The sequence below is a fragment of the Solea solea genome, chromosome 14 (assembly GCF_958295425.1).
Source record: "Solea solea chromosome 14, fSolSol10.1, whole genome shotgun sequence".
In the NCBI taxonomy this organism is placed as follows: domain Eukaryota; kingdom Metazoa; phylum Chordata; class Actinopteri; order Pleuronectiformes; family Soleidae; genus Solea; species Solea solea.
The window spans coordinates 14635506-14643037 of NC_081147.1; positions in this window are offsets into that span (position 1 = coordinate 14635506).

Consider the following 7532-nt stretch of genomic DNA (forward strand, 5'->3'; position numbering starts at 1 on the left):
GATGAATTGTCTACAGTGGGAGTAAATATTGCTAGATATCGCTTTGTCGTGGTAGCCCATCAGAGACTCGGTGCTGCTGACGCACAAAGCCACAGTGTACGTTGTGTAACCGAGGTCTGTAAACACGGCTCGACAACATCCCTTCTCTCTGGACTTCCTCTCATCTCTGAACCCCTCACTTCCACCATCCGTTGCCCTTCTCCCACTTCACTCCTATCTGCTCTGATTTTGCTTACACAAACACGGGAACCTTCCTATCCGGGTGCGTTCCTTCCACACCTCTACACCTCTACATCCTCTTCTCCCTTAAATCATTCTTCCTCCCGTCTCCAGCCAACATAAACAGAAAGAAAGCCGCACGGATAGTTGTGGGAGGCACTGGTTAGAATACTTTGATGAGGTTACGCTGATTGGCCTCACAGCCAGAAACCAATTTACCTCCCTCCCTTACACTTGTTGGTTCCCCTTGGACCATGCCTGGCACCAGGAAACCACACAAGGCAACAAACCACTTGTCAATACAACAAGGACGAGGAGTAGGGACACAAAAGGAAACGGATAAACTTGCTCACCCACTGCTGATTTACAATATAACTCACCACAACTTTGTCACTTCATTCACAACTCTCCACCTTATTTAAAAATGTTCTGGGGACATCAGACACCCAACAAAATGTAATGTAACAACAAATCCGTCCTTTTTCTTTTTTCAAGCCATGCAGATCTTTGTCAGCTGTATCTGGTAAAGGCTTCAGAGTGAGACTGCAGGTGGGGAACTGATGAAGGAGGAGGGGAGTGTGTGGTCGTATTAATGGCAATATTAGCAGTGGGGACAGAGTTAGTAGTGTAATAAATCATCACTACAGTTCTGGCCACATCAAGGTACCAGCACTCCGGAAGCAAAGACTCCGAATGGCACTTCACACACACATGAGTGGCTGGTCGCCAGGCCTCGCTGCCACACAGCGGATGCACAGTCCTGGACCTAAGGAGCTTCCAGATGTTGGCCCTTTCGGAGCGCCTCATGAACTTGCAAACAGCAAATCAGATGAGAGCGCTGAACAGAAAAGAAATTAAATTAGATGGGAGGTGAGGCAGAACTAAAAAAAAAAAGGAAAAAAAAAGAGACACAGAAGCAGTCTGTGAAAACATGCAGAGCACCAGGGTATTTGTCGATGAAAGACGCCACTTTTTCATTCAAGTCATTATTAAAATCTGCCAAACTGAGACGGCTCAAAGGGATGTTTTCATCTTGTTAGACCTGTGGACATTCAGTGCACTAATGAAAGCGAGGCTCTTAAATCAGGACCATGCGTATGTATATGTAAGCCAAACAAACTAAGACAAAACTGATAACTTCATAATCAAGTGATCATGATGAGGACGCAACAGTTTAAAAACCACACAGACATTATTCTCATTGATGAAGACGTCTGACAGCACTTTTTTTGTGTGTGTTGATGTGATCTGATTAGCCAACCTGAGCCAGATGGAAGACAGCGCACATGTTTGAAGGTCATACATAACAGTTACCATGGAGACATCATCAAGTAAACTAAGCTCAACATTGTCGCTTCCTCAAGGGACCTGCATCAGTGTGTGTGTGTGTGTGTGTGTGTGTTAGCTGGTGTATACCCACATGCTTTTACCTCTCTGCGTGTGCAATTTGAGAGCATTTCTCTCGCACTTTTAGTTGTCACTCTGACTTGTCTTTGGAAGATTTATTTTCTGATTATTATTTCTGGCTCTTTCTGGTTCGATTTTTTTTTTTTAAAAGCTTAAACCTAAAGTGATTTGTGTTACAGAAAGCAAGCATTTATATGCAGTATTTTGCTTAAATACATTCTACACATTGTAAAGATTTATCCTAGTATGTTAGTACTGAGCAGATCTTGGGCTAAGTGGCAAATTCCAACCTCCTCTGAGTTCTAAGTTACCATAGAAACACACTAGACTTTATATTGATGTAGCGAGTTTATCAAATGCAGAAAAAAAATGCATTTGGCAGCTAGTTATTGAGGACAGAAATAGCTTTACTGACATGCTTGTTGCCTCCCTTTGCATACACATAATCCTCAATGCTCACAGATATTTCCATAAATGTTTGAACATCCAAAACCCCATCTTGTACGATTCATATCACATGTCACCTCTCATTCAGGCAGCATTAAGTATCAGAGCTTTGAACAGAGGCATGGGTCTTAATCTGTTTAAATTTGCTTCCTTCTCAGCGCTAACACCAATGACTTTTGTTTTTTTATACACCTGCCCAGAGGCAAATTCCTATAAAGAGCGGTGTCAAATTGGAAGACCTCCATCGTCCTGGCAGCTGAATACAGTGGAAGTCTTGGATCTGTTTTGGGGGGGGATTGGACCAGCTGAGCTCTGCCACGGAAAAACAAGTGGCTGGCGTTGTTCAATGGGAGCAAGAGTATTGGAGGAGGAGGAGGAGGGTGTGAGGGAGAGAGGTAATCACATCAGGGGATTAGTGGCTGTTATTAATGGAGGATAAAGCTTTTTGCCATCACTCTCTCAGCTGCACACACGCACGTGCACAGCGCGCACACATCTATCTATCTATCTATCTATCTATCTATCTATCTCTATCTCTATCTCTATCTCTATCTCTATCTCTATCTCTATCTCTATCTCTATCTCTATCTCTATCTCTATCTCTATCTCTCTATCTATCTCTCTATCTCTATGGCTCTCTCCTCTTGTCTGTCAGACGACTGTTATTCAATTACACAGCTGCCTCCCCCCCCTTCGTTCACACTCTGGCCCACAGCAATGCGTTTTGATTTTGGTTTGTAATATTCTCGCTACCTACTTCATGAGGGAGAAAAATCATTTGCTCCCCTGTGCATATCTGTGTGTGTGTGTGTGTGTTAGTGCCGGCATGCCACCCCTTGAAAGATGGCCATTCAGTGGTGAACAAACAAGACATTTGTCTAAAGTCTTGCATCACCTCAGGGAGGACTCGGTGGAAATGTGCTTTTCCAGGTTATCTTTCGCTGCTATTTTCAGTCTCCCTGCAACTCACAGGATCCAAACTTTCACGGCAGGATCTGTGCGGAATCTGTGCAAAAATGAAACCTGTCTGTCACAATGGCATGTGTGAGGCAGGAGGAGAAAATCGTGAGAGAATTGTGTTGGCCTGACTTATTAGCCTGAATACAGCCAAACACACACACACGCACTCACGCATGCATAGGCAGATGACAGTCACAATGGCGTCTCGGTGAGAAGATGTATGGGCAGGGGCTAAAGAGACACATTTGCAGGCTCTTTCATCAGTGAGAATTCGCCTCATCCTCGCGCAGAGCCGCAAAGACACCAGCATCCCACCGTGAGCCACAGACACAGCTGCACCGCACTTTCATCATCTGAATGGAGTTTCACAGCAGCGGCAAGGAAACCAAAGTCCCCAAGCCTTATAATATCACCCAAACACCCTGGAGGTGCTGCAGCGTGTCAGAGAAACTTAGAAGACAAAAATAAGTAAATAGACAGAATCCACATGCAAAGCAAAAATAACTAGAGGGAGGGAGGGAGGGAGGGAGGGAGGGAGTGGAGATGCAGCCAGCAGATCCTTCCGGCAAAAGAGAGAAGCAGCAAAAATAATATATTGCAAATTATGAACTTGATATTCTGCTTTTTGTTTTTTTTTTTATTAAAGAACTTAAATTTAACAGAAAGATACCACAAATCTGATTTTATATACAGTATGTATATAAACATATATATGAATATTGTTAAAAGAAGAGAATGGAAGTGAATCTGAATAAAGGCCAGGGTCCAAGTCTACTGGTAGCACAAAATGGAGACCTCTGTTTACCTTTACTGAACGTAAAAGGCTACAAAAACCCCCCCAAGTGATTTCTAAAGAAAAAATGATTATACACTTAGGCAAACACATTTAAGGGTAGTCCATTATGCATCTGCCAATGCACCCTCAAAAATGTTACTCACTCGACCTCAGTTCACATCGATGCGGCAAAGTGTCTTACGTTTTTGAATGAAACTAGTTCATATGCAATGAATTAAGATGCAATTACGTTCTTAAATTGGCACTTTGTGTCAAATTGGTAAAAGTATAGCCTGCGTGGTTTTACATGTCTGTGTTTGTGAAGAGAGGCAGGCAAAGGCCCCATGGAGATCACACACGTGCACACACACACACACACACATGCCTGTCTCTGTCTGTCAGCCCTGTGCTCATAATCACATCCTATCCCCTCGCGTTCGTATACACACAACCCCCTGCTTCGCTTCACTGTAGAGGGAGAAAGAAATGAGCGATCCCTCCAAACACTCTCTAAGATTAAGGCTTTGTGTTTTACATGTGTTATCGTTGCTTCCCTTCGTTATCCCCTTGCTTTTGTCTCAGCCTCCTCCTCTAATTAGAATCTTGTCCCTTTCATTCCTTCGTGCACCTTTCTTCCACCTGTGAGAGCGAGGAGAGGGAGAGCAAGGGAAGAGGAAGAGGAGGAGGAGGAGGAGAAGAAGGAGGAAGGAATGGGTAGAGGAAAGATGAAAAGTGCGCCACACGGAACGTTTCTACTGAGCGCTGTGGAATGCGGCGTCTGAAGGGAGGATGAAGGTGCTTGTCACGTCTCATCACACAAAAGTAGATAGGCGCACACTTAGACACACACATGCACACACACAACCTCGCTGTAGTGCAACGGAGACGCACAGTCCCGCTGAGCTGAGCGCCGAGAAGAATAAAGTGCAAAGGGAATGAAGAAGAAGAAGAAAGAAGAACAGGCACGAAGAAGCCATTGTGCTGGATGTTTCATTCTGACCCATATTTGTCCCAATGCATAAATCAATGTGGCACTGAGGAGCCCAGCACATCTGTCACAACAGGGCGGTGAAGACGATATCTGAGCAAGATTCACCCAAATGCACTCGCTGCTGGTGGCATGAAGCACAATTGGGGAGAGCAAATAATACAAACAAGAGCATATATGCGTGTGTTTAGGCAGGTGAGCCTTGATGTCACACTTTTTCTTTCAGAAACGTGAACACTGCTCTAACAAGCATACAATCATTAACCCATGCTCTCTCGCTCTTTCTTTCCCCCGTTCTTTACTTTTCTAACACCAGTCTCTCTTTCTCTCTTACACACACACACTCCTCTGTTCGGCACCGTCCTTTGCTCCTGCCAGGTTGAGTTGGTCAGTCTGTCCCCTGGCCCCACACTGTGGCCTTGTTGGCTGTGGGTGTGTGAGGTGAGTGCAGGTTGGCACTGCGCTTCCCTGTGTGGTCAGGCTGTGTTTACATCTGTCTGGAACCTGGAGCCTGGAACCTGGAGCTGTGCACCAGTGAATCCCTGACATCACCCAGAGAACATGTAGCAGGACCTGGGGATCAAACTCTCACTCGTAGTTCAGACTGTGCACAAGCGCCTGATGAATAGCCTACAGTCTCGCGTCGCCATTTACGCCCCGTTGCGTAACTGACCCCCTTTTCCAACAGTGCTCTCAAATCTTCTACCGCATTTGTCATTTCCTGCCCCTAACTATCTCTGCTCCTCACTTTTCCCAGACTTTCCCGTATCTTCACACGAGGCAAAGTACAGCACAAGTATTTCTGCCTGCGTATTGCGAAAAACGACAGACTTTCTTTCTTTGATTGAATGTCTACATGTTGGTACTTAGGATTTGTGTGTCTGAGATATGTTTAACATGCACTAATCCTCCAGAAGCAGCAACAGAAGGGAGAGAATTAAATAGCTCTGGTTGCGGTACATGACAAACAGTGTGATCTGCCTTTTGTTTTTGATAGCTGATGAATATGCATGTGGCCCCGCAAGTGACTGAGTTTGTGGTGGGGTGGGGGCTCAGAAGAGCATGTTAAACAATGGAATTACATCTCTGACATGCATCCACCGCGAGGCTGGGATTAAACGCAGCACAGAGGAAAAACAGAAAGGGGGGAAGAGGGGAGCGACAGGAAAAGGACAGAGATGCAGAGTGAAGCGATAAAGCATGGATGCGCCGCTTATCTATTGAAGAAATGGAGCCCTCGGGGAGGAGAGGATGAGGAGGGAGAGGATGAGGAGGGAGGTCGTTTTTTGCAAAGAGAAGGGAGAAGAAGGGATGGAGGGGGGGGGTTTGTCAATCTGATGTATTTAATTTCTTTTGCTGTTAGTGAATCATCAAGGGGATGATCCAACAGTGGATCAAAAGAACAAGTAGGGGAACGGGGGGGGGGGAGAAAAAAAAAAGCAGATTAATGCAACAGAACAAAAGAGCAGTCTCTTCAAGATGCGTGCAACTCCTCTAGCTCCATCCTGCACTTACTCTAACTTCTTCTCTGCCTGTTCTATCTTTTTCTGTTTTTCCTAACAGACAACTTTCACCAGCGACAGCAAGACACAAATATGGCATATGGGAGCAAAGACAGGAGTGGGTCTTTGCCTGTAAGCCATCACTGTGTCTTGACAATAGAGATTCTGACCCTCCTGTCAGCTCCAAAATGTCTCTGGTAGCATTTGTTTTATCTTTATATGCGCTTCATCTGCGTCCTGTCATGTGGTGTGAGAGAGGCTTCCCACGGGGCTTCAGGCAAACCACTTGTTTAGTCTGATCTGCCCCTGTTGGCCAAGATTTGAAACTTTCATAAAAAGCTGACTGCAGCGTGTCCATTTTATTTTGAAGACAACGTCGGTGTTTAAAGTAAAGCCTGATCTGGACTGTTATATCCCAGTATAGCCATAGCATAGTTCCCCATGAGTGCTGCTGGTTTGTGGTGGGGTCTGAAGTGTTTTCATGTTATATTGTCGTTGGCCCAGTGCTGATACTTGTGTCTCTCTGACAGCGGAGAGGACAGAGCATTATGGGCCATATCTCAGAGGTGTGTGTGTGTGTGTGAGAGAGGGAGAACGAGGCTTTGCCAAGTCAGGCTTGAATAGCGTTACAAAAGACACACGGGGCAACTGAGATGTTCTGACCATGTGCAGTTAAAACAAATATAAGAGGCCTCAGTAAATATGTTATATATATATATTTCACCCCCCCACCCTGTCCTTTCTCTGTCACCTTTCTCTGTCACCCTACCCAAACCTCTGCAACTCCCCCTCAGTTTACCCTTCATGCTCATACCTGCCTGTCTTCTCCAGGTGGCAAAATACGAGACCGTGTGTGTGTATCAGCAGTTAAGCCAGGGTTTATTCCATGCTGGAGTCCCTTTCCTTGACGTTCCTCCCGCCTGTTACACTAAAATGAAGTCTGAAAAAGTCAAGCGGTGTTGAGCCAAGCTCACGGATGGTTGATGTTAAATATTGACCCTGGGCTTCATGTCTCTTTGTGGAAACGAGGAATAAACCCAAACCACGCCACCCACCACCCCCTCCGTGTCACCCTGGCTCACTCACACACAGGTCGGACAAAGTTGCCAGCAGAGGCTTGACCCAAACGCTGACCCTGCTCTCGGTATTTTCTCATCCTCCTGCTGGTTAAGAGTGAGGCAAGGGGAGGGTGTGAATCTGTCCCCAGTTGTGTGAGCCAGCAGAGAGTTATGGA